A 22,185-nucleotide genomic window follows, 5' to 3' on the forward strand; every position below is an offset into this window, starting at 1 on the left:
ATCACACAAACACTCCGACCACCATGTCACTCGCCCGAACACCATCTCAATCTACCGACCACCATCACACTGCCCTGACCACCATCTCACTCCCCTGACCACCATCTCACTCCCCCGACCACCATCACACTCCCCAAACACCATCTCACCCCTGTGACCACAATCTCACTCCGCTGACCACCATCTCACCCCCACAACCAACATCTCACCCCCCGACCACCATCTCATTCCCCCGACCACAATTTCACTCCCCCGAACACCACCTCACTCCGCAACCACAATCTCACCCCCGCGACAACCATTTCACACCCGACCACCATCTCCTCCCCCCATGACCACCATCTCACTTCCCTGACCAGGATCGCACTCCCCCTGACCACCATCTCACTCGCCCGAACACCATCTCACTCCCCCCGACCACCATCTCACCCCGCAACAACAATCTCACCCACCCGACCACCATCTCACTCCCCCGACCACCATCGCGCACCCCTCCGACCAACCTCTCACTCCCTGACCACCCTCTCACTCCTCCCACCACCATCTCACACCCCTCGACCACCATCTCACCCTCCCGACCACCATCTCACTGCCCCCGACTAGCATCTGACCCCCCGACTATCATCTCCCCCTCCCGACCACCATCTTACTCCCCCCCGACTACCATCACACCCCCCGACTACCATCACATCCCCCGACCACCCTCTCACCCCCGACCACCATCTCTCACCTGCCCAACCACCATCTCAACCCCCTCGACCACCATCTCACACTCCCGACCACCATCTCACTCCCCCCGACTATCATCTCACCCCCCGACCACCATCTCACACCCCCGACCACCATCTCACCCCCCGACCACCATCTCACACCCCCGACCACCGTCTCACTCCCCCTGACTACCGTCTCACTCCCCCAGACTACCATCTCAGCCCCGGACTACCATCTCACCCTCCCGACCACCATCTCACCCCCCGACCACCATCTCACACCCCCGACCACCGTCTCACTCCCCCTGACTACCGTCTCACTCCCCCAGACTACCATCTCAGCCCCGGACTACCATCTCACCCTCCCGACCACCATCTCACCCCTCGACTAGCATCTCACTTCGTGACCACCCTCTCTCCCCCCGACCACCATCTCACCCCCCGACCACCATCTCTCACAGCCCCGACCACCATCTCTCACCCCCCCAACCACCATCTCACCCCCCGACCACAATCTCTTCCCCCCGACCACCATCTCACATCCCCGACCACCATCGCACTCCCCTCGACCACCATCTCACCCCCCGACCACCATCTCTCACAGCCCCGACCACCATCTCTCACCCCGCCAACCACCATCTCACCCCCCGACCACAATCTCTTCCCCCCGACCACCATCTCACATCCCCGACCACCATTGCACTCCCCTCGACCACCTTCTCACCCCCCGACCACCATCTCACAGCCCCGACCGCCATCTCTCACCCCCCGACCACCGTCTCACACCCCCGACCATCGCCTCACTCCCCCGACCACCGCGTCACTCCCCCGACCACTGTCTCACTCCCCCGACAACCGTCTCACTCCCCCGACCACCGTCTCACTCCCCCGACTACCATCGCACTCCCCCCGACTACCATCTCACCCCCCGACTACCATCTCACTCTCCCGACCACCATCTCACCCCCCGACGAGTATCTCACCTCGCGACCACCCTCTCACCCCCCGACCACCATCTCACCCCCCGACCACCATCTTTCACACCCCCGACCACCATCGCACTCCCCTCGACCAGCATCTCACATCCCCGACCACCATCGCACTCCCCTCGACCACCATCTCACCCCCCGACCACCATCTCACCGCCCCAACCACGATCTCAACCCCGACCACCATCTCACAACCCAACCACCATCTCACCCCCCGACCACCATCTCATTCCCCTCGACCACCATCTCACCGCACCGACCACGATCTCATCACCGACCACCATCTCACGCCCCCGACCAGTATCTCACTCCCCCGGACCACTTTCTCACTCCCCCGACCACCATTTCACTCCCCCGACCACCATTTCACCCCCTGTTCACAATCTCACAACTCGACCACCGTCTCAACCCCCGACCACCATCTCACTCCCCGACCACCTCCTCTTCCACCCGACAACCATCTCGCCGCCCGACCACCATTTCACCCCCCCGCCCACCAGTTCACCCCCGCGACCACCAACTCACACCCCCCCGACTAGCATCTCACTCCCCCAACCTCCGTCTCACGCCGCCCGACCACCATCTCACTCCCCCGACCTGTAGCTCACTCCCTAGACCAACATTTCACCCCCCGACCACCATCTCAACCCCCCGACCACCATCGCACCCCCCGACCACCATCTCACTCACCCCGTCCACCATCTCTGCCCCCCGACAACCATCTCACTCCCCCGACCACCATCTCACCCCCCCGACCACCACCTCACTCCCTCCGACCACCATCTCACCCCCCCGACCACCATCTCACTCCCCCCGACCACCATCTCACACCCCCCGACCACCATCTCACTCCCCCGACAACTATCTCACTCCCCCGTCCCGTATCTCACTCCCCAACCAGCATATCACCCCCGCAACCATCAACTCACACCCCGGCCACCATCTAACTCCCCCTGACCAGCAAGACACTCCACCGACCACCAGCTCACTCGCCAACCATTATCTCACTCCTCCGACCAACATCTCACCCCCCGACCACCATCTCACTCCCCCAACCTCATCTCACTCCCCCGACAAGTATCTCACTCCACCGACCACCATCTAACACCCCGACCAACATCTCACCACCTGAAAACTATCTCACCACCGCGACCACCATCACACAAACACTCCGACCACCATGTCACTCGCCCGAACACCATCTCAATCCACCGACCACCATCTCACTCCCCTGACCACCATCTCACTCCCCTGACCACCATCTCACTCCCCCAACCACCAACACACTCCCCAACCACCATCTCACCCCTGTGACCAGCATCTCAGTCCGCTGACCACCATCTCACCCCCCAAACCACCATCTCACCCCCCGACCACCATCTCATTCCCCCGACCACAATTTCGCTCCCCCGAACGCCACCTCACTCCGCAACCACAATCTCACCCCGCGACAACCATCTCACACCCGACCACCATCTCCTCCCTCCATGACCATCATCTCACTTCCCCGACCATGATCTCACTCCCCCCGACCACCATCTCACCCCGCAACAAAAATCTCACCCACCCGATCACCATCTCACTCCCCCGACCACCATCGCGCACCCCTCCGACCAACCTCTCACTCCCTGACCACCCTCTCACTCCTCCCACCACCATCTCACACCCCTCGACCACCATCTCACCCTCCCGACCACCATCTCACTGCCCCCGACTAGCATCTCACCCCCCGACTACCATCTCCCCCTCCCGACCACCATCTCACACCCCCGACCATCATCTCACTCCCCCCGACGACCATCTCACCCCCCGACGACCATCTCACCCCCCGACCACCATCGCACACCCCCGACCACCATCTCACCCCCCGACCACCATCTCACACCCACGACCACCGTCTCACTCCCCCTGACTACCGTCTCACTCCCCCAGACTACCATCTCACCCTCCCGACCACCATCTGACCCCCCGATTAGCATCTCACCTCGCGACCACCCTCTCAACCCCCGACCACCATCTCACCCCCCAACCACCATCTCTCACAGCCCCGACCACCATCTCTCACCCCCCCAACCATCATCTCACCCCCCGACCACTATCTCTTCCCCCTGACCACCATCTCACATCCCCGACCACCATCGCACACCCCTCAACCACCATCTCACCCCACGACCACCATCTCACACCCCCGACCGCCATCTCTCACCCCCGACCACCGTTTCATACCCCCGACCATCGTCTCACTCCCCCGACCACTGCGTCACTCCACCGACCACCGCCTTACTCCCTGAAGAACCGTCTCACTCCCCCGACCACCGTCTCACACCCCCGACAACTGTCTCACTCCCCCGACCACCGTCTCACTCCCCCGCCCACCGTCTCCTTCCCCCGACCACCATCTCACTCCCCCGACCACCATCTCACTTCCCCGACCACTATCTCACTTCCCCGTCCACCATCTCACCCCCCGAACACTGTCTCACTGCCCCGACCACCGTCTCACTGCCCCGACCACCGTCTCACTCGCCCGACCACCGTCTCACTCCCCCGACCACCATCTCACCCCCCCGACCACCATCTCACCCCCCGACCACCAACTTACTCCCACCGGCCACCATCACACTCCCCAACCACCATCTCACCCCTGCGACCACCATCACACTCCCCTGACCACCATCTCACTCCCCCGACCACCATCACACTCCCCAACCACCATCTCACCCCGTGACCACCATCTCACTCCGCTGACCATCATCTCACCCCCCCAACCACCATCTCACACCCCGACCACCATTTCATTCCCCCGACAACAATTTCACTCCCCTGAACACTATCTCAATCCCCAACCACAATCTCACCCCCGCAACAACCATCTCACACCTGACCACCATCTCCTCCCCCCCTGACCACCATCTCACTTCCCCAACCACCATCTCACTCCCCCTGACCAACATCTCACTCCCCCGAACACCATCTCACTCCCCCCGAACCCCATCTCACCCTGCAACAACCATCTCACTCCCCTGACCACCATCTCACTCCCCCGACCACCATCACACTCCCCAACCACCATCTCACCCCTGCGACCACCATCTCACTCCGCTGACCACCATCTCACCCCCCCAACCACCATCTCACCCCCCGACCACCATCTCATTCCCCCGACCACAATTTCACTCCCCCGAACACTATTCACTCCCCAACCACAATCTCACCCCCGCAACAACCATCTCACACCCGACCACCATCTCCTCCCCCCCTGACCACCATCTCACTTCCCCGACCACCATCTCACTCCCCCGACCACCGTCTCACTCCCCGACCACCAACTCACTCCCCCGACCACCATTGCACACACCTCCGACCACCATCTCACCTTCCCGACCACCATCTCACTCCCCCCGACTACCATCTCACCCCCCGACTAACATCTCCCCCTCCCGACCACCATCTCACTCCCCCCGACTACCATCTCACCCTCCCGACCACCACCTCACTTCCCCTGACCACCATCTCACCCCCCGACCACCATCTCACACCCCCGACCACCATCTCACTCCCCCCGACTACTGTTGCAATCCCCCCGACTACCATCTCACCCCTCAACTACCATCTCACCCTCCCGACCACCATCTCACCCCCCGACTAGTATCTCACCTCGCGACCACCCTCTCAACCCCCGACCACCATCTCACCCCCCGACCACCATCTCTCACACCCCCGACCAACGTCTCTCACCCCACCAACCACCATCTCACCCCCCGAACACTATCTCTTCCCCCCGACCACCATCTCACATCCCCGACCACCATCGCACTCCCTTCGACCACCATCTCACCCCCCGACCACCATCTCACCGCCCCAACCACGACCTCAACCCCAACCACCATCTCAAACCCCGACCACCATCTCACACCCCGACCACCATTACATTCCCCTCGACCACCATCTCACCGCCCCGGCCACGATCTCACCTCCGACCGCCATCTCACACCCCCCGACCACTATCTCACTCCCCCGGACCACTATCTAGCTCCGCCGACCACCATTTCACTCCCCCGACCACCATTTCACCCCCTGTTCACAATCTCACAACTCGACCACCGTCTCAACCCCGACCACCATCTCACTCCCCGACCACCGCCTCTTCCACCCGACCACCATCTCACCGCCCGACCACCATTTCACCCCCCCGCCCACTAGTTCACCCCTGCAACCACCAACTCACACCCCCCCGACTAGCATCTCACTCCCCCAACCTCCGTCTCACGCCGCCTGACCACCATCTCACTCCCCCGACCTGTAGCTCACTCCCTCGACCAACATTTCACCCCCCGACCACCATCTTAACCCCCCGACCACCCTCGCACCCCTCCGACCACCATCTCACTCCCCCCGTCCACCATCTCTGCCCCCCGACAAACATCTCACTTCCCTGACCACCATCTCACCCCCTCGACCACCATCTCACTCCCCCCGACCACCATCTCACCCCCCCAACCACCATCTCACTCCCCCCGACCACCATCTCACCCCCCCAACCACCATCTCACTCCCCCCGACCACCATCTCACACCCCCCGACCACCATTTCACTCCCCCGACAAATATCTCACTCCCCCGACCCGTATCTCACTCCCCAACCCTGACAACCATCTCACCCCCGCGACCACCATCACACAAACACTCCGACCACCATGTCACTCGCCCGATCACCATCTCAATCCACCGACCACCATCTCACTCCCCTGACCACCATCTCACTCCCCCGACCACCATCACACACCCCAACCACCATCTCACCCCTGTGACCACCATCTCACTCCGCTGACCACCATCTCACCCCCACAACCACCATCTCACCCCCCAACCACCATCTCATTCCCCCGACCACAATTTTACTCCCCCGAACACTATCTCACTCCACAACCACAATCTCACCCCCGCAACAACCATCTCACACCCGACCACCATCTCCTTCCCCCCTGACCACCATCTCACTTCCCCGACCACCATCTCACTCCCCTACCACCAACTCACTCCCCCGACCACCATCGCACGCCCCTCCGACCATCATCTCACCCTCCCGACCACCATCTCACTCCCCTCGACTAACATCTCACCCCCCGAATACCACCTCACTTCCCCTGTCCACCATCTCACTTCCCCGACCACCATCTCACTCCCCCGACCACCATCTCCTTCCCCCCTGACCACCATCTCACTTCCCCGACCACCATCTCACTCCCCCGACCACCATCTCACTCACCCGACCACCATCGCACGCCCCTCCGACCACCATCTCACCCTCCCGACCACCATCTCACTCCCCCCGACTACCATCTCACCCCCCGAATACCATCTCCCCCTCCTGACCACCATCTCACTCCCCCCGTCTACCATCTCACCCTCCCGACCACCATCTCAATTCCACTGACCACCATCTCACCCCCCCGACTACCATCTCACCCCTCGACTAGTATCTCACCTCGCGACCACCCTCTCAACCCCCGACCACCACCTCACCCCCCGACCACCATCTCTTCCCCCCGACCACCATCTCACATCCCCGACCACCATCGCACTCCCCTCGACCACCATCTCACCCCCCGACCACCATCTCACCGCCCCAACCACGATCTCAACCCCGACCACCATCTCACACCCCGACCACCATCTCACCCCCCGACCACCATCTCATTCCCCTCGACCACCATCTCACCGCCCCGACCACGATCTCCCCTCCGACCACCATCTCACGCCCACCGACCACTATCTCACTCCCCCGGACCACTATCTAGCTTCCGCGACCACCATTTCACTCCCCCGACCACCATTTCACCCCCTGTTCACAATCTCACAACTCGACCACCGTCTCAACCCCCGCCCACCATCTCACTCCCCGACCACCGCCTCTTCCACCTGACCACCATCTCGCCGCCCGACCACCATTTCACCCCCCCGCCCACTAGTTCACCCCCGCGACCACCAACTCACACCCCCCCGACTACCATCTCACTCCCCCAACCTCTGTCTCACGCCGCCCGACCACCATCTCACTCCCCCGACCTGTAGCTCACTCCCTCGACCAACATTTCACCCCCCGACCACCATCTTAACCCCCCGACCACCATCGCACCCCCTCGACCACCATCTCACTCCCCCCGTCCACCATCTCTGCCCCCCGACAACCATCTCACTCCCCCGACCACCATCTCACCCCCCCCGACCACCATCTCACTCCCCCCGACCACCATCTCACCCCCCCGACCACCATCTCACTCCCCCCGACCACCATCTCACACCCCCCGACCACCATCTCACTCCCCCGACAACTATCTCACTCCCCCGACCCGTATCTCACTCCCCAACCCTGACAACCATCTCACACGCGCGACCACCATCACACAAACACTCCGACCACCATGTCACTCACCCGAACACCATCTCAATCCACCGACCACCATCTCACTCCCTGACCACCATCTCACTCCGCTGACCACCATCTCACTCCCCCGACCACCATCACAATCCCCAACCACCATCTCATTCCCCCGACCACAATTTCACTCCCCCGAACACCACCTCACTCCCTAACCACAATCTCACCCCCGCAACAACCATCTCACACCCGACCACCATCTCCTCCCTCCATGACCACCATCTCACTTCCCCGACCACGATCTCACTCCCCCTGACCACCATCTCACTCGCCCGAGCACCATCTCACTCCCCCCGCCCACCATCTCACTTCGCAACAACAATCTCACCCACCCGACCGCCATCTCACACCCCTCGACCACCATCTCACCCTCCCGACCACCATCTCACTGCCCCCGACTAGCATCTCACCCCCCGACTACCATCTCCCCCTCCCGACTACCATCTCACTTCCCCGACTACCATCACACCCCCCGACTACCATCAGACCCCCCGACCACCCTCTCACCCCTCGACCACCATCTCACACTCCCGACCACCATCTCACACCCCCGACCACCATCTCACACCCCGACCACCATCTCACACCCCCGACCACCGTCTCACTCCCCCTGACTACCGTCTCACTCCCCCAGACTACCATCTCACCCCCCGACTACCATCTCACCCTCCCGACCACCATCTCACCCCCCGACTAGCATCTCACCTCGCGACCACCCTCTCACACCCCGACCACCATCTCACCCCCCGACCACCATCTCTCACAGCCCCGACCACCATCTCTCACCCCCCCAACCACCATCTCACCCCCCGACCACTATCTCTTCCCCCCGACCACCATCTCACACCCCCGACCACCATCGCACTCCCCTCGACCACCATCTCACCCCCCGACCACCATCTCACACCACCGACCGCCATCTCTCACACCCCCGACCATCGTCTCACTCCCCCGACCACCGCGTCACTCCACTGACCACTGCTTCACTCCCCCGAGAACCGTCTCACTCCCCCGACCACCGTCTCACTCCCCCGACAACCGTCTCACTCCCCCGCCCACCGTCTCCCTCCCCCGACCACCGTCTCACCCCCCCGACCACCATCTCTCACCCCCCGACCACCATCTCACTCCCCCGACCACCATCTCACCGCCCTGACCACCATCTCACCTCCGACCACCATCTCACAGCCCGACCACCATCTCACTCCCCCCGACCACCATCTCACCCTCCCGACCACCATCACACTCCCTTGGACAACCATCTCACCCTCCCCCAACCACCATCTCACCCCCCTGACCACTATCTCACCGCCCTGACCACCATCTCACCTCCGACCACCATCTCACAGCCCGACCACAATCTCACTCCCCCCGACCACCATCTCACCCCCCTGACCACTATCTCACCGCCCTGACCACCATCTCACCTCCGACCACCATCTCACAGCCCGACCACAATCTCACTCCCCCCGACCACCATCTCACCCCCCGACCACCATCACACTCCCCTGACCACCATCTCACCCCCCGACCACCATCACACTCCCTTGGACCACCTTCTCACCCTCCCCCAACCACCATCTCACCCCCCTGACCACTATCTCACTCCCCTGACCACCATCTCACTCCCCCGACCACCATCTCACAACTCGACCACAATCTCACACCCCCCGACCACCACTCACTCCCCCGACCACCATCACTACCCCCGACCACCATCACTTCCCCCGACCACCATCACTACCCCCGAACACGTCTCAACCCCGACCACCACCTCTTCCACCCGACCACCATCTCACCGCCCGACCACCATTTCACCGCCCCAGCCACCATTTCACCCCACCGACCACCATCTCACTCCCCCAACCAACATTTCACACCCTGTTGTGTATGTAGCTCTAAGAGAATAACTGGTCTCAGACTGCAGTACCGGCAGTCACCACCCCTGTATAAAAGGTGCTAGTGAGCCTCTGTGTTTTTTAGTTTCACTATCGACTTCCACCAGTAAAGACTTATTTTGTTCACTCCTGCTGTCCGTGTCTCAATTATTCACGGACGTAACACTGGCGACGAGTAAGAAACGAACATATCTGCAACTCGGCAGCACCTCAGACGACGTTATCGAAGGTCGAAGCCAGAAGAAAGAAAAAAAATAAAAATAAATAAAATCCAAAGAAATCGAGAAACGGGCGTCGACCGTGGGCAACCGCCCTCCAAATCGTCGGATTGAAAACTTGCAGGAGAGACTGTCCAGAGCCAGGCTTGGTTCCTCGGTCTGTGGTTTCCCAGCTAATCGGGCTGGTGGCAGGTAGTGCACTGATCCTTCCTGGGCTGCGGCGGGCTAGAGCTCGATCGGATGGCTTTTCAACGGGGCCGGGCAGCGAGTCGGGAACCAAAGAGAGAGAGAGAGGGTGGAGCACACAGGGCGCGACTGGTGCTTCGAAGCCGGGCAGCGTTCGGACCTAAGAAGAGGGAGGGAAGTGTCCCAGAGGGTCCGCTCCATGATGGGAAAATAATAAAAGAAAAAAATCAATATTAAACGCGCAAGAAACCGTGGAAAGCAGCGCTAACAACAGCGGGGAAGAAGGCAAAGCGCGGGAGGCGCCATTTTGTTAAATCGGGGAAGAAGGCAAAGCGCGGGAGGTGCCATTTTAGATTTGCAAGATGCCGAAGACTGGCTGTATCACTGCTTTTGATAATACAATAGAGGACTGGACCACGTATGTGGAAAGAGTCGAGGTATATTTCGAGGCAAACGAAATAGCGGAGGGGAAAAAGGCATCGATATTGCTAAACTTAATGGGCGCTAGAACGTACGGCCTATTGCGGGACCTGATTACTCCAGCCAAACCGAAGGCGAAGAGTTTTAATGAAATTGTTGCTGTCCTACAGGAACACTTAAACCCTGCACCGCTGTTGATAGCAGAAAGATTTAAATTCCATAGGAGAACTCAGCACAAAGATGAGAGCAATGCTGAGTATCTTACGGAACTACGCAAGCTATCAAAGCACTGCCAGTTTGGAGCAGGACTGGCAGATACCCTACGGGACAAATTTGTCTGTGGACTCCTGAGTGAAGGAACACAGAAGAAGTTACTCTCAGAGAAAGAGCTGACGCTAGATAAGGCTTTCAGCGTGGCAGTATCGTATGAAGCAGCAGCCAGGGGAGCTGCAGAAATTCAACAAAAACCACAAGAATACGGCACCCACGAAATGACACGGGGATTTGCAAAATGTTATCGCTGCGGCAGAACTAACCATGACCAGAAGGACTGCTGGTCCAAAGACAAAATATGCAGACAATGCGGGAAGATTGGACACATTGCACGAGTTTGCAGGTCTGGGAAGAAGACCAGCGACAACAAAAAGGCTACTAAGGAACCGTACAAGAAAGTACAAAAGATGACGGACAGTAGTTCCGAAGACCAGATGAGCGATAGTGAATCCGGGAACAGGAGACTAAGCTGTCTCAAACTTTACAATGTAATCGCAAAAGAGGATCACCGAACCATTTGGGTCACCCTCACGATAGCAGGGTCCCAAGTTAAAATGGAATTGGATACAGGATCAGCGCTAACCGTCATGAATTGACGAGACTACGAGCGGCTATTTTCACACATACACTTGAGAGAGACATCCATCGTCTTGACGACGTATACGGGGCAAAAAGTATACCCCAGAGGAAACATAAGGGTGCCTGTCGAATACAATGGCAAGAAAATACAGAAATTGTATCTCTACATACTGCCAAATGGTGGACCACCGTTATTGGGTTGGGAATGGATCAGGAAGATAAACTTAGATTGGCATTCCATTCATGCAATGACGGTGGATGGTAAAAAAGATGAAGACGTCACTCCTGGACGATTGTCAACAATCTTAGCTAACGCCAAAGAGGTATTTCAACAAGAACTGGGCACGCTTAAAGGCGTAACCGCCTCGATAAAAATAGAAGAGAATGCAGTTCCCAAGTTTTTCAAAGCAAGACCGGTACCATATGCAATTCGCCCAGCCATCGAGGCAGAGCTGGAGAATCTGGAGAAGGCGGGCGTGTTGTCTAAGGTCGGCTGGAGCGAGTGGGCGACACCCATCGTTCCTGTCATGAAGAAAACGTTAAGCAATAAGTCCGGAGAGCCAAGGAAGATTCGCATCTGTGGGGATTTCAAGGTGACGGTGAACCCAGTCCTTCACACAGTACAATGTCCTCTTCCAAGGATAGAAGACATCTTCGTCTCACTGTCTGGAGGGAAGCTTTTTACAAAAATTGACCTAGCACAAGCATATTTGCAGATGGAGGTTGAAGAGTCCTCCAGGAAGTATCTCACGATAAACACTCACAAAGGTCTTTACCAGTATCATCGATTGGTATTCGGAGTAGCATCGGCTCCGGCGATATGGCAAAGAGCGATGGAACAAGTCCTGCAAGGGATTCCGGGGACTCAGTGTTCCTTGGACGACATCCTTGTAACAGGTGAAGATGACAGTGAACACCTTAACAACCTAGAACAGGTGCTCACTAGACTACGGGAACATGGGCTGCGAGCCAACCGCCCCAAGTGCGAATTTTTTAAGAAACAGATATCGTATTGTGGCCACGTGATTGATGAAGAGGGGTTACATAAGTCCCCTGACAAAATTGAAGCGGTTGTTAAGGCCCCAGCGCCTGAAAATGTGTCGCAACTGAGGTCATTCCTCGGATTGGTGAATTACTATCATAAGTTTTTGCTGAATTTGTCGACAATTCTGCACCCGCTGAACGCCCTGCTACGAACGGGGGAAACATGGAAATAGAGCGATGATTGTAAACGTGCTTTTCAGAAGAGTAAGGACTTAATCACTTCAAGGGAAGTATTGGCTCACGACAACCCAGCACTGCCGATCAGACTGGCGTGTGATGCGTCTCCCTACGGCATTGGGGCGGTACTGTCACGTAAATTCCTTGATGGTTTAGAGAGGCCGATGGCTTTTGCGTAACGCTCGTTAACTTCTGCCGAGCGTAACTACGCCCAGATTGACAGAGAGGCCCTCAGCCTAGTGTGGGGGGTGAAGAAGTTCAATCACTACCTGCACGGTCAAAAATTTACTCTACTAACCGATCATCAACCTCTTGTCTCCATTTTCAACCCTCAGAAGGGCGTACCGATAATGACAGCACAACGGCTGCAGAGATGGTCCCTTTTCCTAGGGGCACACCAATATGACATCAAGTACAAAGGAACTAAACAGCATGGAAATGCTGATGGATTGTCATGCCTACCGTTGCCGACGGTGGAAGAAGAAGACCTTGCAGTGGATCCAATGGAGTTATTCCACTCGACCATAGTCGAATGTCTCCCTGTGACGAATGCAAACATAGAAAAGGAAACACGGAATGACCTGGCACTATCACGGGTCTATGATTTAACGGTGAAGGGATGGCCAGCACATGGCGAACCACTGCTGCCAGCATTCTCGCCGAGAAGAGAACAGCTGTCAGTGTGCAGAGGAACCTTGATGTGTGGATCCAGAGTAGTAATTCCACCTAAGTTGACGGATAGAGTGCTCAATGAGCTTCATGAGGGTCATCTGGGTGGGGTAAAAATGAAGAACTTAGCCAGAGCGTTTGTGTGGTGGCCGTGAATCGATAGAGAAATCGAAGAGATGACCAAGAGCTGTGCAGGGTGCTAGAAGGTCCAAAACGGCCCACCACAAGCTCCTCTGCATCCATGGGAGTGGCCCTCATCTCCATGGCAAAGGGTGCACATTGATTTTGCTGGTCCCTTCATGAACTCGATGTTTTTAATTGCGGTAGACGCACGTTCAAAGTGGCCAGAGGTAATAAAAATGTCCTCAACCACCACAGAAAAAACGATCACAGTTTTACGAACCATATTCGCCAGGAATGGGCTGCCTGAACAGATTTGCTCTGACAATGGACCACAGTTTGTGTCTGAAGAGTTCCGGAGGTTCTTAAAGAACAATGGTGTTAAGCATTACACATCTGCTCCATATCATCCAGCCACTAGTGGATTGGCCGAGAGGTTTGTCCAAACATTCAAGCAGGCTATCAAGGCAATGTGTAATGAAGATATACCCCTACAACACAAGGTGGACAACTTCTTGTTTGCCTACCGGAATGCGACACATGCGGTTACCAACCAAACTCCAGCCATGATGTTCTTCAATCGAAGACTATGATGCCGCTTGGATTTGGTTAAGCCAAACGTCCGAAGAGATGTGGAGAACAGGCAGTTTCAGAATATGAATGAAAGGCCGACCAGGAGTTTTAAGATAGGTCAACCAGTCTTGGCCCGGGACTACCGCACTGAGAAATGGCAGCCTGGAACGATTTGTACACGACAAGGACCTCTCATGTATACCGTGGACGTTGGGGAGAGCATTGTAAGATGCCATGCTGACCAGATTCTAGAGTCACTGGAAAACGTCAACTCCACACCACGATCTGATACACCTGGTAATGAAATCGACGTTCCAATTGCAGCTACCGCAGAACCGGTAATATTGGAAGCAGATGAACCAAACAACGACATTGATCCCAACTCAACATTGCCAGAAGAACCTGATACCCCAAAGAGGCGTTATCCAGACAGAATCAGGAAGCCTCCTCAAAGACTGAACTTATAATTGCTTAAACTTAACCAATGTATCTAGCAACAGTAATTGCGATTGTAATTAGTTATCATTTAGTTGTTAAATGAATGTTATGTACTGTTTATCTAAAAGGGGAGGAATTGTTGTGTATGTACCTTTAAGAGAATAACTGGTCTCAGACTGCAGTACCGGCAGTCACCACCCCTGTATATAAGGTGCTAGTGAGCCTCTGTGTTTTTTAGTTTCACTATCGACTTCCACCAGTAAAGACTTATTTTGTTCACTCCTGCTGTCCATGTCTCAATTATTCACGGACGTAACACACCCGGACTGTTGTGTCCGTGTATAATAAGACACAGACTGCAGGAGAACGGTACAACAGGTGTTTTCTCAACGTGGCTCACACGGGAACTGATCTGTACAGATTACTACTCAGTGCTATATACAGGTGTGGTCACTGCCGGTACTACAGTATACATGAGCTGTAAAAGATTGTTCCCCCCTTAAAGGTATATACATTACAATTCCTCCCCTTTTAGGTTAACAGTACCATAACACTCATTTAACAATTAAATATCAAACTAATTTCAATTAACACTTTTAACATGCAACATTAGCTGAAAATAGTCTATTTATATATTCAGTCTTTGGGGAGGCTTCCTGATCCTTTCTGGATAGCGCCTTTCCCGAGTGTCTTGCTCTTGGTGCGGAGGCGATTCTGGCCCCCTGTCGTCGGTTGATTCATCAGCATCCGATGCTACTGTTTCTGGGGTAGATGTGACCTGTACGTCGGGTTCATCACAGGTACGTATGGGCGATGCATGGGGTTGACTTGATCCTGTGACTCTAGGATCTGGTCAGCATGGCATCTCACAATGCTCTCCCCAACGTCCACTGTGTACATTAGTGGGCCCTGCCATGTGCATATCATTCCTGGCTGCCATTTTTCTGTTCGGTAGTCGTGGGCCAAGACTGGTTGCCCTATATTGAAGCTCCTTGTTGGCTTCTCATGGATGTGCTGGAATTTCTTACTCTCAACATCTCTTCGTACGTTTGGTCTGAGCAAATCCAGGCAAGATCTTAGCCTTCAGTTAAAGAACATCATGGCTGGGGCCTGGTTGGTGACTGCATCTGTCGCATTCCGGTAGGCGAACAGGAAATTGTCCACCTTGTGCTGCAGCGGAATGTTGTCATTGTACATAGCCTTTATTGCCTTCTTAAAGGGTCAAATCATATACCCGACACAGTGTCGGGTCATTTCGGGTTTCCTTTTCGATACAAGCGTTAGTTACCGGTTGTTAGATCCGTGATTCTGAGAGTATGATGTTTTTCAATAACCACACGGATGCTGTAACTTAACAATCAACAGGTATTTACTGGAGTAGGGTAGTCTCAAGACTGGGGTACAGAGGCATGCTCAAGGCTTATATACAGGTGTGGTCACTGCCGGTACTACAGGATACAGGAGCTGTAAAAGTAGTTCTCTCTTAAAGTTACATACACTACAATTCCTCCCCTTTTAGATTAGTAGTATCCATAATATTCAAATAACAATTAACACTTTAACATGTACATTAAACAACAACAGTCCATTTATAGATTCAGTCTTTGGGGCGGCTTCCTGATCCTTTCGGGATAGCGCCTTTCCTGAGGTTCTTGTTCTTGGTGCGGAGGCGATTCTGACCCCTTTTCATCGGTTAGTTCATCGGGTTCCACTGCTACTGGTTCGGAGGTAGATGCTACCGGTGTGTCGGGTTCACCCCCAGGTACGCAAGACATGGGGTTGACTCATTCCTGTGACGCTAAGATCTGATCAACGTGGCGTCTCACAATGTTCTCCCCGACATCCACTGTGTACATTAATGGCCCCTGCCGTGTGCATATCGTTCCGGGTTGCCATTTCTCTGTTCGGTAGTCACGGGCCAAGACTGGTTGTCCTACATTGAAGCTCCTTGTCAGCTTCTCATTGGTGTGCTGGAATTGTTTATCCTCAACATTTCTTCACACATTTGGTCTAAGCAAGTCCAGACGAGATCGCAACCTTCAATTAAAGAACATCATGGCCGGGGTCTGGTTGGTAACTGCATGTGTCGCGTTTCGGTAGGCTAATAAGACATTGTCCACCTTATGCTGTAGTGGAATTTCATCATCGCACCTGGCCTTTATCACCTTCTTAAAGGTTTGTACGAACCTCTCAGCCAATCCATTTGTGGCTGGATGATACGGGGCGGATGTGTAATGCCTTACCCCATTCTTTATCAAGAACCTCCGGATCTCTTCGGACACAAACTGTGGTCCATTATCAGAGCAAATCTGCTCTGGCAAGCCGTTTCTGGCAAATATGGTCCGTAGGACTGCAGTCGTTTTCTCTGCAGTGATTGAGGACATTTTGATCACCTCAGGCCACTTCGAATGAGCATCCACTGCTGTTAAGAACATTGAGTCCATGAATGGACTAGTAAAATCAATATGCACCCGTTGCCATGGAGAGGAGGGCCACTCCAATGGGTGTAGAGGGACATATGGTGGTGCATTTTGGACCTTCTGGCATCCTGAGCAGCTCTTGGTTAGGTCTTCGATTTGTTGATCGATTCCCGGCCACCACACATAAGCCCTAGCAAGGCTTTTCATTTTCACTCCCCCCAGATGACCTGCATGTAGCTCATTTAGCATTCTCTCCCTTAACTTGGGTGGAATCACCACTCGGGATCCACACATCACTGTCCCCTGGCATACTGACAGCTGTTCTCTTCTGGATGAGAATGCTGGCAACACTGAGTCGCCATGTGTTGGCCATCCCCTCACCCTCAAATCATATACCCGAGACAGAGTCGGATCATTGCGGGTCTCCTTCTCTATATCCGCGTTCGTTACTGGCAATCGTTCAATTATTGACGAATAAAATATCTCGATAGGGTCCACTGCTGGTGCTTCCTCCACAGTAGGCAGTGGCAGGCGCGATAGCCCATCAGTGTTTCCATGCTGTTTCGTGCCTTTATATTCTATTTCATATTGATTTGCCCCTAGAAACAGGGACCATCTTTGTAACCGTTGTGCAGTCATCACTGGAACACCCTTCTTAGGGTTAAAGATGGAGACAAGTGGTTGGTGGTCAGTCAGCAAGGTGAACTTCTGCCCATGCAGATAGTGGTTTAAATTTTTTTACTCCCCATACTAGGCTGAGGGCCTCCCTGTCAATCTGGGCGTAGTTGCGCTCGGCTGAGGTTAGTGACCGAGACGCAAAGGCTACTGGCCTCTCCAACCTGTCTGGGAATTTGTGCGACAGCACTGCTCCAATACCATAGGGTGATGCATCACATGCCAAACGAATTGGTAGTGCTGGGTTGAAATGGGCCAACACCTCTTTAGATGTGATCAATTCTTTACACTTCTGGAAAGCTCGTCTACTTTCGTCATTCCACTTCCATGATACCCCTGTTTGCAGTAGGGTGTTCAGTGGGTGTAATACCGTGGACAAATTTGGTAAGAACTTATGGTAGTAGTTTACCAGCCGGAGGAACGACCTCAGTTGTGATACATTTTCCGGTGCTGGAGCCTTGACTACTACCTCAATCTTTTTAGGGGACTTATGTAACCCCTCTTCATCGATGACGTGGCCACAATACGAGATCTGCTTCTGGATAAACTCGCACTTGTGGCGATTAGCTCGTAGTCCATACTCCTTTAATCTGGTGAGCACCTTCTCCAAGTTGGCGAGGTGATCACTGTCATTTTCACCCATGACCAGGATGTCGTCCAAATAACACTGGGTCCCTGGAATCCCTTGCAGGACTTGATCCATTGCCCTTTGCCAAATAGCCGGAGCCGATGCTACCCCGAGCACCAGCCGGTTGTATTGACAGAGACCTTTATGAGTGTTAATCGTAAGGTATTGTTTCGAGGCTTCTTCTACCTCCATTTGCAAGTACGGCTGGGCTAGATCAATTTTGGTGAAGCATTTACCTCCAGATAGCGAGCCGAAAATATCCTCAATTCGTGGAAGCGGATATTGTGCCATGTGAAGGACTGGGTTCACTGTCACCTTAAAATCCCCACAGATGCGGACCTTCTTTGGTTCCCCAGGCTTATTACTCAACGACCTCTTCATTACAGGAACGATGGGTGTAGCCCACTCGCTCCAGTCTACTTTGGACAGTACTCCTGAACGTTCCAACCCTTCCAGCTCTGCTTCGACAGCTGGTCTGATCGCATAAGGCACTGGTCTGGCCTTAAGAAACTTTGGGCTTGCATTTTCCTCTATTTTAATCGTTGCTGTTATGCCTTTTAGTGTTCCAAGTCCCTCCTGGAACACTTCTTTTGCGTCAGTTAGCATTTTTGACAGTCGTCCAGGTGTGACATCGTCATCCTTTTTGGCCTCAACCTTCAGTGCCTGTATGGAATGCCAATCTAATTGTATCTTCCGGATCCATTCACGTCCTAGCAGTGGTGGTCCTCCATCTGGCAATACATATATGTCCATTTTAGGTATTTCCTGGCCTTTATACATCACTTTCACCCTTATTTTTCCTTTGGGGTAGACATTTTGCCCCGTGTACGTCTTCAAGACAATCTCTGTAGCTTTCAAGGGTATATGTGAAAATAGCCGCTAGCAGTCCCTTTGGTTTATGACTGTTAGGGCTGATCCTGTATCCAATTCCATTTTCACTTGGACTCCGTCTATCTTGAGTGTAACCCAGATAGTCTGGTGATCCTCCATTTTGGTTACCTTATGTAGTTTCAGACAACCCAGCTCCTTGCTTCCGGAGTCTGTGTCACTTTTCTGTTCGTCTGAACCACTGTCCATCACCTTGTGTACCTTTTTGTACTTCTCCTGTGGAGATTTCTTACTGTTGGTTTTCTTCCCAGACCTGCAGACTCTTGCTCTGTGTCCTGCTTTTCCACACTGTCTGCACACTTGGTCCTTGAACCAACAATCCTTCTGGTGATGTGTTGTTCTGCCGCAGCGATAGCACTGCCCTGTTCCATAGGATATTTCATTGGTGCCATATTCTTGCCGTCTCCGTTGTATCTCTGCAGCGCCCCTTGCGGCTGCTTCGTGTGATAATGCCATACTGAAAGCCTGGTCCAGCGTAAGATCCTTTTCTGATAGAAGCCGTTTCTGGGTTCCTTCACTTTGCAGCCCACACACAAACTTGTCCCTTAACGTATCTGCTAGTCCCGCTCCAAACTGGCAGTGTTTCGATAGCTTGCGCAGTTCCGTTAGGTACTCAGCATTGCTTTCGTCTTTGTGTTGGTTCCTTTTATGGAACTTAAATCATTCTGCTATCAGCAGCGGTGTGGGGTTTAAGTGGTCCTGTAGGATTTCTACTATGCTTGCGAAATTCTTGTTCACAGGCTTCTCTGGGGTTTTTAGGTTTCGCAGTAACCCATAAGTTTTTACACCCATGGAATTTAACAAAACCAGTGCTTTCCTAGCATCTGGCACTTCATTCGCCCTGCAGTGCACCTCAATACGTTCCACATATGTCGCCCAATCTTTGACTTCATTGTCAAACGTAGAGATACTGCCACTCTTCTGCATCCCTGGGTGTGATTCAACTGTCAAAAATGGCATCTCCCGCACTTCCCCTTCTTCTCCGCTGGCACAAAATGGCATCTCCCGCGTTTTCCTTCCTTCCCGCGCTCGCCCTTCTTCTCCACTGCGGCTTCTAAAAATGGCATCTCCCGCGCTCTTCCTTCTTCTCTGCGGCTCAATGGCGTCTCCCGCGCTCTCCCTTCTTCTCCCCGCGGACACTGTTCAGCCCTTGAGCCCTGGCTGTGCTCTGCACGTTCTTTTTTTTTTGTGCGCCTTTCCCGTTTCCGCCGCTCGGTCCTGAACCCGGCTGTTGCTTTACCCTCTCCCTCTCCTGTAGGATTTGCAAAAATCCGGGAAAATACAGTCTACATTGTAAAACCCCTGAAATGGCCACATTTTATGAACACAAGATGGAGTTGGCAGATCACATGACTCATTTCAGAAGGACATACCACTACAATATCTTAAAGAAACCTGAGTCGCCACCGATTAGAAGATTCCAGAACTGACTGCAATTGACATGGTAAAATGGTTACAGTAGTAACGAAGTCAAAACAAAAGTATTTACACCTCAAGGTGTGTTAATTGCTAGCAAAACGCAAACCCATCTCTGAAATCGCAGAGCACAGACAAAACCTATTATCTGTACCAAACTCAGAGGGACACAGGACAGATCCCATTAGTTTCATTTACAAGACATTAAAATAAAGTACCCGCTTTTGTCAAAGCAGCCTGCCCATTACTTTAACAAAAGAAAACCCCTGATTTGGCGCCAAGATAAGGGCAAGAAAACAGTATAACTGTTGGGGGGAAAAGAGACAAAAACACAGTTTCACACAGACACGAGGAAAAAAGGCAGAGCGAGTGGAGAGGTTCGATTACGGTTCGAGGAGCATGGAGGGCCTACAAGTTCGAGCAGGAGAGCAGGTTCAGGAGCCGGTCCCATAAGGAAGATTGGAGATCCCGGACGATACAGGAGCACCAAGGTCAAGGACAGTTTTTTTAAAACCCTGGTGAGCATAGAGGCCCAACTCCACCTAGCTGATCTAGTTGAGGTATACTGTAGAGACGGGAGGGTTTTTAATATTAAGGGCTTTGTAATTCGGGAGTGTTATTCATCCTTCGTTGTGCCGTGCGCTTTCTCCACCCCCGTTTTATTATATCGCTGATCTAGAATTGATGTATTATGATAGTCAAGGTAACTCTTGTGTGTTAAATTTGAGTGCCCATTGAGAGGCGTGTTCATGATTTTTGTCTGCATTGTTTCTTCATTCTCTATGTTTTATTCTCCTTAAAAATAAATATACCTTTGATTTAAAACTTACCTGGTCTCACCTGATCCATTTGTCTTCCGAGTCACAAGTTGGGCCAACACATCAAGGTGGTCTGGCAATAAGCCCAGTGTCTAGAACCGGTGAGGGGGGAGCGCTTCAGAACCGCTCACGAGCAGTGTGAAATCAAAAACCGATCTCGCACACCACAAGCTCGTTAAAACAACCCCTTACAGAATGGCGACCCAGATGGGACACTGGCTACAGAACCCTTGTGTGGTGGACAAAGACTCGGGTGAGTCAGATGTTATGGAGGACAGGTTATCCTCCTACGTGTGTGGCAAAGTAAATGTAGCAAAAAAATGGGTATATGACCTGTTTGGAACCGAGCGTCCCCTAAAGGCAGCCGCCCAGTGGACGGCTAGTAAAGAGCACCGCAAGGGCATTGAAAAAGCAGTGTGGCTTATGTGCTATAAAAAGCAGGTTCTGGTACTGGACCACGCGGTGGCCAGTAAGGAAACCAAAATTAAGCATTTGTCCCGGGAGCTGCAGGAAAAGGTTGCAGCGGAAGGGAAGGTGCTAGTGGCTCTGGAGGCCATAAGCCAAGAGAGGGCAGCGATGGTCCGGGACCATCGGGGGAAGGTAGA

The sequence above is a fragment of the Somniosus microcephalus genome, chromosome 5 (assembly GCF_052327205.1).
Source record: "Somniosus microcephalus isolate GS21.2 chromosome 5, FLI_Smic_1.0, whole genome shotgun sequence".
Lineage (NCBI taxonomy): Eukaryota > Metazoa > Chordata > Chondrichthyes > Squaliformes > Somniosidae > Somniosus > Somniosus microcephalus.